The sequence below is a fragment of the Macaca fascicularis genome, chromosome 6 (genome assembly GCF_037993035.2).
Source record: "Macaca fascicularis isolate 582-1 chromosome 6, T2T-MFA8v1.1".
Taxonomy (NCBI): domain Eukaryota; kingdom Metazoa; phylum Chordata; class Mammalia; order Primates; family Cercopithecidae; genus Macaca; species Macaca fascicularis.
The window spans coordinates 18,650,374-18,662,088 of NC_088380.1; the positions used below are offsets into that span (position 1 = coordinate 18,650,374).

An 11,715-nucleotide genomic window follows, 5' to 3' on the forward strand; every position below is an offset into this window, starting at 1 on the left:
CATCATTTTGACGATGGTCACAGCATCTTCAGCAGGAGTAGGTTCCACCTTAAGAAATCACTTCCATATAAAATAATTATCTATAAAAATGATTAATATTATTTATTCATCCACATTATTATTCATCCATTTGTTCATCCATACAAAACAATTTCTCACCTATTAAAGTTTTATGAGATTACAGCAATTAAATTGCATCTTCAAGCACCGCTTCCAATTCCAGTTTTCTTGCTATGTCCACCACATTTGTAGTTACTTCCTCTACTAAAGTCTTGAATCCCTCAAAGTCATTCATGAGGATTGGAATCAACTTCTTCCAAACTCCTGTTCATGTTGATATTTTGACCTCCTCCCACAAATCACAAATGTACTTAATGACATCTAGAATGGTGAATCCTCCCCAGAATGTTTTCAACTTATTTTGCTTAGATCCATCAGAGGATTCACTGTCTATGGGAGCTATAGCCTTAAATGTATTTCTTAAATAATAAGGCCCCAAAGTCAAAGTTACTGCTTGATCCATGGGATGCAGAATGGATGTTGTCTTAGCAGGCAGGAAAACAGAATTAATCTCTGAGTACATCTCCATTAAAGTTCTTGAATGAGCAGGTGCATTGTTAATGAGCAGCAATATTTTGAAAATAATATTTTTTTTCTAAGAATTGGTTCTCCACAGTGGACTTAAGATATTCAGTAAACTGTGCTGTTAATAGACATGCTGTCATCCAGTCTTTGTTGTTTCCTTCATAGAGCACAGGCAGAGTACAATCAGCTTAATTCTTAAAGGTTCTAGAATTTTCTGAATGATATATGAGTACTGGCTTCAACTTAAAGTCCCCAGCGGCATTAGCCACTAAAAAGAGAGTCAGCCTGTCCTTTGAAGTTTGAGGTCAAGCATTGACTTCTCTTCTCTAGTTATGAAAGTCTGGGATAGCACTTTCCAATGGAAAGCTGTTTTATCTGCCTAGAAAATCTGTTGTGGAATGTAGCCACCTTCATCAATTGTTGTTGGGTTTTCTAGACAACTTGCTGCAGCCTCTACATCAGCACTTACTGCTTTGCCTTGCTCTTTTATGTTATGGAGATGGCTTCTTTCCTTAAACGTCATGAACTAGAACTACTAGAACTTCTGCTAGCTTCAAACTTTTCTTCTGCGACTTCCTCACCTTTCTCAGCCTCCATAGGATTGTAGAGTTAGGTTCTTGGTTAGGCTTTGGCTTAAGAGAATATTTTGACTGGTTTTATCTTCTATCCAGACCACTCAAATTTTCTCTATATCAGCAATAATATTGCTTTCTTATCACTCGTGTGTTCACTAGAAAAGAACTTTAATGTCTTTCAAGCACTTTTATTTTGCCTTTACAACTTGGCTGTCTGGCCCAAAACGCCGACCTGTCAGTCCGTCTCAGCTATTGGCATGCTGTCCTCACCAAGCTTAATCATTGTTTATTGAAGTACCGAAACTAATTTCTCACCTTTGGTCAGCTAAGGTGGCTTTGAGCAAACAAATTTCAGGACAATGAGAAAAAATTACAACCTGTTTTACTTAGACTGTTAGCATCCACTACTGGATGCCAGCCAGTCCTTCTTCCTCCCTCACCACTAAACTCAGGAAATGATGGATGTGAGAATGAGTGACACATAAGGACCAATGGATATGAGATTAATATTGTATTTATTCACATAGTAAATGGAAAGAAGATTCCCCAAGGACAGGGGATCAGGTTCTGTCTCAAAGAATCGAGGGCAATGGTTGTGTGGATTCAGGTTTTTATTGTGGTTCCGGGTTGGATTCAGGTGTTTATTGTGGTTCCGGGATGGATCTGGGGCTTTGGCAGGGGATTGTGTTGTTTGAAATTTCTGCCAGCACCAAAAAAATGGAGGGTGTTCATGGGCTTTCTTATTAAGTTGCCCTGACATGGGGAGAAGAGGAAATAGGCTGTGAGACTGCACACATCAAAAATGGAGTCTTTCTCCTATTATACAAACCCAAGAAAAAAAAGTTAAGATATGGTTGCTAGTTGCTCAGAAAATAAGAAAGAAAGAAAGAAAGACATGTTTTATTTTCTCCCTAATTAAAAAAACAAAACACGAAAATAATGTTGAAATGTAACCCTAAATGTACATTGATCAGTTGACAAAAAACACCAATGTTCAGAAAAAAACAGAATGGAATTTAAAATCTACTGTTGGAAGCCATGATTAATACTTTTAGGGAGCATGAAGGACTTCTTTGATTTGACTGATACACAACAGCCTCATGCTCAGATACCAACTGCACCATAACTGTGATGCTATGATGGGAAAATGGGACATACCAATCTATCTGGATTCAGAACTTATTGAAAAATGTTGTTATCCTCTTTATTTCCTTGTTCATGATCTCTTCTTTTGACTCTCCTTTAGTTATGCTTGGCTTTTTTTGCTCTAATTTTAACCATGTCAGACTTTTTTTTGTTTTGTTTTCCAAGTCTTGGCTCTTAAGTTCCCTCAGACGGAAACACTCTTTCTCCCAGTATCTACATGACATCTCAATTCCTCACTGTTTTTCAGGTCTCTGTTATCTAAAAGAAACAGTCTAAGCAAGTGCCGTGGCTCACGCCTGTAACCCCAACAATTTGGGAGGCCAAGGGAGGAGAATCACTTGAACACAGAAGTTCGAGATCAGCCTCACCCACACGGTGAAACCCCTACAAACAAGTTTAAAAAATTATGTGAGTGTAGTGGCACTGCTTGTAGCCCCAGTTACTTGGGAGGCTGAAGTGGGAGGACCCACTGAGCCTGGGTGGTCGAGGCTGAGTGAGCCATAATCGTATCTCTGCCGTCCAGCCTGGGCGACAGAGCAAGACCCTGTTTCATAAATAAATAAATAAGTAAATAAGACAATCTAAATAGTTGGTCTAAAATAGTCACCATTCTGCAATATACTCTCTTCTTTTTGCCCAGTCTACTGATTTACATTTCTATGTGTCACTTACTACAACTCGTTATATACTATTTGCTTTTGTTTTCTTTTCTGACCCCTCACTAACCTGCTGGAATGTGTGTTTCATAAGGCAGACACTTTGTTTGCTGCATGCACACAGTAGATGCACAGTAAATGTTTATGACTACCTGACTGAATAAATTGTTAGTTTACTTAAGTCTACATTCCCTACTCTTCACGCCTGCATCCAAGACTGCATATGTCCCCAGGCAGAGATAGATTATTTGTATATAATTTTCTGCTTTGTGACCCACACAGTCCTCTAAGTGTGAAAGAGTTGGATTTTGTGCTTTGGAGAATGCAATGGTAAATGCAGTGTCACAAGCTTACTTTATGTAAGATTTCATCTATTTTCTGGCATACTTGTTACAAAACATTTTCTGAGTATTACTGGTTTTTAAGTGAAAATTGCTGATATTTTAAACTGGGGTACATAATGATTGAAAACAAAGACTAAAGTTTGAATAGCCTAGTTCAAACTTGGGATCCATTAGTTATTGGCTGTGGAGACTTAAGCATATGCTTTAGCCTTTCTAATCTTCATTTGAAAATGGGCATGAAAATGCATATAATACACAGAGCTGTTTGGAGTTAGAATGCATGTAAAGCCCTTAGCACAAAGTCTGGAACATAGTAAATGTTCCATAAATGTCCACCATTGTATTTTTATTTATTTTTATTTTATTTTATTTTATTTTATTTTTTTGAGACAGAGTCTCCCTCTGTTGCCCAGGCTGGAGTGCAGGCGTGCGATCTCGGCTCACTGCAAGCTCCGCCTCCTGGGTTCACACCATTCTTCTGCCTCAGCCTCCCGAGTAGCTGGGGCTACAGGCGCCCGCCACCTGGCCCGGCTACTTTTTTGTATTTTTAGTAGAGACGGGGTTTCACCGCATTAGCCAGGACGGTCTTGATTTCCTGACCTCGTGATCCGCCTGCCTCGGCCTCCCAAAGTGCTGGAATTACCGGCGTGAGTCACCTCGCCTAGCTCCACCGTTGTATTTTAATGAAGTTATTTTATTTATGAAGTCAAATGTATTCTACTAAAGTTATGCTTAATGAATTATTACACATCCTGAGACCACATTTTTTCTTAGATGAATTTTTATGTAAATCAAGGCATAATCAAAATAAATTTTTGTCAAAGCTTATCAATTGTCCCCGTAAAATTTATTGACTAATTCAAACTCATTGACATTATAAAATTTCCTTTATATTTATTAAATAAAAACATGGTGTGTATCTGAGCTATTCTGCTCTGTTGATCTTTTTCCACCTGCAACACATTAATTAATGTGCTTTTTTTGTTATTTAAAAAAAGCGTTTTAATATTTTCTAAACCAATTATATTCTCATAACTCTGTTTTCAAAATATCTCTTTCTTCTTAAATGGAACCAGGGATATTTCTATAACATGTACAAATAATAGATTTTGCTTACAATATTATTAACTATATGTTAAAATATATCACATTGTTTATGTTTCTTATTTAACATCATGAATATTCATTTAGTTAAGACTGCTTTTATACATCAGAATTTCAGTTTTATTTTATTGTTGCTGCACTTATATCTTCTAACAGTTATGCCAAATAAATATATATATATATATATATTTATTTATTTATTTTTTGAGACGCAGTCTCGCTCTGTCGCCCAGGCTGGAGTGCACTGGCACGATCTCGGCTCACTGCAAGCTCCGCCTCCCGGGTTCACTCCATTCTCCTGCCTCACCTCTTGAGTAGCTGGGACTACAGGTGCCCGCCACCACGCCCAGTTAATTTTTTGTACTTTTAGTAGAGACAGGGTTTCACCGTGTTAGCCAGGATGGTCTCGATCTCTTGACCTCATGATCCGCCCGCCTTGGCCTCCCAAAGTGCTGGGATTACAGGCATGAGCCACCACGCCCGGCCGATTTTTTATTTTTTATCTCTTTATTTATAGCTCTATATTTTTTATCTATCTATTTTGGCCATACTATTGTAAATAGATTATTTAATTTTAACTACATACAGGTGATTACATTCCTACAACATGACACATGTATTAGATTTGGTAACTTTATCTTGTATATTTTAATATATTGAATTCAGTCTTTTAATCTATTTAAAGTTTAATTGATTCATGTGGAAAGAAACAAAACAAGGTCAACATATTAACTAATAATGTGCAGGAAAGATCAACCTGCCTTAGAAAAGTTTTGGGAAATTATTTATATCCAAAACAAACTTTCAGTCAGTGGCTGATTTTCGTGGTGAAGTGAAAATGCAGAACTTATTAAGTAGATGGTCAGATGAGTAGATGAATCATATTTAAACTTCCAGAATGAATGGTAAACACAAGGCCAAAGTATTATATTTAAATTATTCTAAATAATAACTGTTAAAAAATAAACTGTAATCAAACTAAATCTAGAAAGCTGTTAAACTTTTAAGCAGTTCACTTTAAAGCACAAGACCATTTGATTAAATCATTTACCCGTTAAAAATTTTAGATATGGATGAATGCTAATGTTTTTTCAAAATTTAAATGTGATGTATTATGAATATATGTCAGTTTTAGATGCTCTTCTTTTCAAATAACAGCATTTCAGTTAATGACCTCTTCAAAATATGTAATATTCAACCTCAATCATGGTGAATATCTGTTCCCTTTTACTGACAGTTTTCCAGAGTTCAAAATAATTCTTTTCTTTTCCTGTATATTTTCCGGTGTTATGAGGTGAACCTAATTTCCTGCTTACCAGCTCTTGCTCACCATTTTCCAAAACCACTTCCCGAACTTGACTGATGCCGCTGAAGACCCTTTCAGGATTCACAGTGTCAATCACTAGTGGTTTCAGATGACAACATTGCAAATAGTCTTAAGTATTAGTGACCTTTAGTTATCTTACTTAACACAAATCTTGGTAGTATTTTCAGCTTAATTCCTGGTGTTCCTCAGCAGTGCCACCAGGATCTAATTTGTTTCCATCCTTATGCTGTATTATCTCGTGCTTGTGCCTCGGGGTATCAAGACGACTTTTGCCACTCCAGGTGTCTCAAGAGCATCCTTAGAAGACCTATTTGGAAGGGGTAGAACCAGCGAGCTTTTATCACCCATTGTATTTTGGGTTTCTTTATAATCAGAAAACAAAAGACTCAACAGATTTCTTAAACTAAGCAGACCTTTGTCAAGTATCCAATGCCCATGATGGAAGTCAGATTTACAGAGTCCTGATTGCTGCCTAATTCATAGACAGATTCAAAGTTCAGTTATCAGAGAAGTGAGAAATGCTTATTGAGGAAGCAGTCATAGTGTCTCTCAACTCCTGCCTCTTTGTCTAGTATTTCTGGGCAGAAATTATGCAATTCATGAGAAACAGAGCCCTCAATGTTTCCAAGTTCTTATTAAATTTGACGAAGCTGCTTTGATTTTCTTTTAACTTAGTACAAATTCCACAAAATGGAGCAAAATACAAAGCAAATTCTAGGAAAACCAAACACAAATAATTGTTTACAAAAAGTGAAACTATCCATACAGAGAGGCGGTGTGGAAAAGCTGCCAGTTGAAACAATGTAGCTAATATAATCTAATCTTGCCCCACGAGATACTCAAAATTCAACTTTTGGTAGACTGATAGAGGAGGCTGTGTAATATCCTCTAAGACAACTGTCATAGATTGGCTTCTTCATAAGTAGGCGTTAGATAAGATTTCATGTGAAAGTATTTATTAACATTTTCAGAAAACTAGTGGGAGAGTAGGAAAGTAAAACCTGAGATGGAAGAAAGTCAAGGGAGTGATTTCAAGATGAGCCTCACAGAGGGAAGTTTTAGCACAAGATCACTGGAGAACTTTGGATGGAAGTCACATATCAGAGTTGTCAAGATCAGTGGAGGAAAACTAGCATTCTTAGCTCACCACACTTTCCAGGGTTTGATTAAGAAATGAGCTTGTGGGGAAGGGGCACACATCCCAGTCTGATTGGCTCTGCTCACCCAGGAAAAATGTGATTTAAATACAAACTTCCAGTAAGAAGATGAAGGTGCCAGCTGTTGAAAGTGAAAACACCAAACAGAAAATGTCAAAGGGATCAAAGCAGATATGTGAAGGGTACTAATCGATTTGGGGGCCACAATTGGAGGTCATGGGGTTAGAATTACAGTTGACTTTTGTTTCAACTGCACAGATCCACTTACACACAGATGTTTTTCAATAACAATTACAAAAGTGTGCCTGCCCCTCCTGCCTCTCCATCTACCTCCTCCACCTCTTCCTCCTCTGCTACCCTTGAGACAGCAAGACCAACCCCTCTTCTTCCTCTTCCTCCTTAGCCCACTCAGCCTGAAGGCAATGAGGATGACGACCTTTATGATGATCCATTTTCACTTACAGAAGAGTAAGTACAATTTTTCTTCCTCATGATTTTCTTAATGACATTTTATTTTTTCTAGCTTATTTTAAGGTAATAATACAATATATAATACATATACAAAATGTGTGCTAATTGTCATATTACTGTTATATACTTATATAACAATATGCTATGTCTACTACATAAGTTATGTAACTTTTATAACTGTATATAACTTATATAACTGTTATCAGTTGTATAACTTAAGCTTCCAGTCAGCAGTAGATTATTCATTGTTAAGTTTTTGGAGAGTCAAGAGTTACACATAGATTTTCAACTGTGCAGAGGTCAGCACCCCTAACATACGCATTGTTTAAAATCACTTGCACTTGATTTTATAATCATTCCACACTATACAATCATTTTATGTTGTATGCATGTCTAATATTAATTTCCTTAATGTATCATATACCACCTTTTAGAGTGGTATTATTTATATTTATGCCTGATTTATACCTGGTCTATTTATATTTATGTCTGATTCTGCTGCCAGCCCATAAGATGTCTTTAAGTTCAAGGATCATGTCTTAATTATTTGGAATCTCAGTTCTAGGACAATGTACAATCCATAATAAATCTCAGAAAATACTTGTTGAAAGAAGGCATGATTATGAATAAGTAAATTAATAAGCCAATGACTGGAAACATAATTGTAGAAAATTTATCTGAGATAAGTCAAGATATACCTTTACACCAATGTTGCCACAACTAGTCTCAAATATGATGATTTTAAGACTTACTCAAATAACATTAGTGTCTACTCCATACAAAAATACTCTTTTGGGTACAACTATATCAAATCTATTGGCACAAAAAATTAACCTATTGACATAAAATTTATTTTTTGCTTATTGTGCTTCATAGTAAATTTTTCCATTTTATTTGTATACCTTATTAAGTCACCTCCTCACCTTATTGAGTTTTCTTGTGTCTGCAAAGTTTTTTATACATTTTAGATAGATTAATATTAATTATGCCACATATAGCACAAGCTAAAAACATTTCTTCAAATTATTAATCAAAGTTGCAATAAAAGTTTAATCAGAAGACTTCAAGTGAGATATAAAGGCAGAAATGTTTAATAAAAAGTTTAATCAGAAGATATCGGGTGAGACATAAAGGCAGAAGTGTAAGAATACAATTCTTCTTCTCTATTTAGTTATCTCCTCTTGGAATAAGTAAAAGGAATGAATAACTTTGGCTTCTCTCAGGCGGTCAGAGGTATTGAATAAAATCATTAGGCAGTAGTTTCAAAGAACTGCTATTTTAAAAACATTAGATATTCAGAAAGTCTTCCAATTTTGTTTGGTTTTTCTTTTTGTAACAAAAAATTGTTAGTAATTAAGAAGAATGTTTTAGTTGAACTCAAGCTTTATAGATCTTACAGAAAGAGAACATAGTCACAATTATTTTATACAAGTATTATACCTCAGAGACCAAAAGCTGACAAATACGGCCTTCATTAGTCATCACTTGTGAGCAATTCTGCCTAATACAAGTTCAAAAATTTTGCATAAAGTTTTGCAAATAAGTTTCATAATTACCAAGAAAACTTATTTTTGGGGTGGTGCAAATTATTTAATATTAAGGAATCTGCAAATGAGATTTGTTACAGATATTAGAAAATAATGAAATCATTTTAATAGATTAAAATATATTTTCTAAAATTCAATAACAATTTTTAAGTAAAATGAAACATTTCTGACATAAATTTTCAAAATATTTTCATCAGTAAGATAAAATTGATGAAAGAATTTATTAAAGAAATAGGAAAATTCCTGTTAAAGTAAAAACAATCCCAGGGGTCCTAGAGTCACTACTGGTATTTAATTGTGTTCAGACAGTGCTAGCCAATAAATTCACAAAGACAGCAATCTAACAGGCAGTAGCAAGAATATAATCAATCCTAAAATATATAATTTTCTATCTACAGAGCCCAGGAGAATGAATTCAAGAAATATTTTAAGGATTATAGATTATAATGAAGTAGTGAGTAAAAATCAAACATTCCAATCAAAAATCTTCTTTTTAGATTAAGAGCTACATAGATAATAGATTGGAAAAAAACTTTATTCATCATATGAATAAAAATGTAAGTTACCTTGAATAAACTTAAGGAGTGTGTGAAAAAATACACATACACACAATTTTCTATGCACACACACACATTCTCATAATTATTTGGAAACTTTAAAAAAAAGATTTGAATAAATGGCAAATGGTGACATGTTAATTCATGTATTGGAAGACTCAATGTTGTAAAGATGTAAATTATACTCAAATTTCTACATGTTTAATAAGAAACATTTAGTTACAGGGTTTCATGAAAAAAAGATCATATACATGTTATCCTAAAGTTAATCTGCCAGCCTGAATGTGTGAGATGAGCCATTAACTAGTTTGAAAATGAAAGGGAAAAAATGAGGGTAGTGTTACCTAATCTAGTTAAAAGTCATGTTTTAAATAATTAACTAAAAATATTGTGGTGATATGAAAGTGTATTAGTCTGTTCTCATGCTGCTAATAAAGACATAGCTGAGACCAGGTAATTTATAAAGGAAAGAGGTTTAATTGTCTCATAGTTCCACATGGCTGGGGAGACTTCACAATCATGACAGAAGGGAAAAGAGGAGCAAAGTCATGTCTTAGCATGGCAGCAGGCAAGAGAGCATGTGCAGGGGAACTCCCTTTTATAAAACCATCAGATATCATGAGTCTTATTCATTGTTGGGAGAATAGCACAGGATAGACCCGGCGCCATGATTCAATTACCTCCCACTGCATCGCTCCCACAACATAAGGCAATCATGGGAGCTACAATACAAGATGAGATTTGGGTGGGGACACAGCCAAACCATATAATTCCACCCCTAGCCCCTCCTAAATATCATGTACTCATATATCAAAACCAATCATGCCTTCTCAACAGTCCTCCAAAGTCTTAACTCATTTCAGCATTAACTCAAAGTTCACAGTCCAAAGTCTCATCTGAGACAAGTCAAGTCCCTTCTGCCTATGAGCCTGTAAAATCAAAAGTTAGTTACTTCCCAGATACAATGGGGATACAGTCATTGGGTAAACATACCAGTTTCAAATGGAAGAAATTGGACAAAATGAAGTAGCTAGAGGCCCTATGCAAGTCTGAAATCCAATAGGGCTGTCATTAAACCTTAAAGTTCCAAAATGATCTCCTATGATTCCATATCTCATATCCAGGTCATGCTGATGCAAGAGGTGGGCTTCCACACCCGTGGGCAGCTCCTCTACTATGGCTTTGCTGGGTATAGTCCCCCTCCTGGCTACCTTCACAGGCTGGCATTGCGTGTCTGCTGCTTTTCCTGGTGCAGAGCACAAGCTGTCAGTGGATCCATTACTCTGGGGTCTGGAACATGGTGGCCCTCTTCTCACAGCTCCACTAGGCAGTGCCCAAGTGAGGACTCTGTGTGGGTGCTCTAACCCCACATCCCTGCAGCAAACTTCTGCCTGGACATCCAGGCATTTCCATACATCCTCTGAAATCTAGGTGAAGTTTCCCAAATCTCAATTATTGACTCCTAGCACCTGCAGGCTTGTGGAAGCTGCCAACGCTTTGGGCTTGCACCCTCTGAAGCAAAGGACCAAACTATGCCTTGGCCCCTTTTAGCCACAACTATAGCAGCTGGGTGGCAGGGCACCAAGTCCCCAGGTTGCATGGAGCAAGGGTGTCCTGGTCCCAGCCCACAAAACCATTTTTTCCTCCTAGGCCTCCAGTCTTTTGATGAGAGAGGCCGCTGCAAAGATCTCTGACATGCCCTGCAGATATTTTTCCCATTTTCTTGGCCACTAACATTTACCTCCTCATTACTTATACAAATTTCTGCAGCAGACTTGAATTTCTCCTCAGAAAATGAGCTTTTCTTGTCTATCACATCATCAGCCTGCAAATTTTCTAAACATTTGTGCTCTGCTTCCCTTTTAAACATAAGTTTCAATTACAAACCATGTATTTGTGAATACATAAAACTGAATGTTTTTAGCAGCATCTGAATCACCTGTTGAACACTTTGCTTCTTAGAAATTTCTTCCACCAGATGCCCTAAATCATCCTCAAGTTCAAAAATCCACAAATCTCTAGGGCAGGGGCAAAATACCACCAGTCTCTGCTAAAACATAGCAAGAGTCCCCTTATTTCAGTTCCCAACAAGTCACTTGCAAAGAAAAAAGTATTGACCATCCTATCTATTATTAAATACAGGATTTCCTGTTATTTTGTCTCAGCTTTGCTTTTACCCTTCATAGCACTGACTACAGATTGCAATGACTTTACTTGTCTGTTTTCCCTTCTCATTTCTATGACTG

General features: G+C 36.4%; 1 long non-coding RNA gene across 1 annotated transcript in view; it reads left to right on the plus strand.

Moving 5' to 3' along the window:
* LOC123573931 (uncharacterized) overlaps window positions 1-7,365 on the plus strand; it is a 37,673-nt gene extending 30,308 nt beyond the window's left edge. The window contains exon 3 of the long non-coding RNA XR_006698666.2: window positions 7,298-7,365. This is a non-coding gene — a long non-coding RNA (uncharacterized lncRNA). The remainder of the gene's footprint in view (window positions 1-7,297) is intronic.
* The last annotated feature ends 4,350 nt before the right edge of the window (window positions 7,366-11,715 follow it).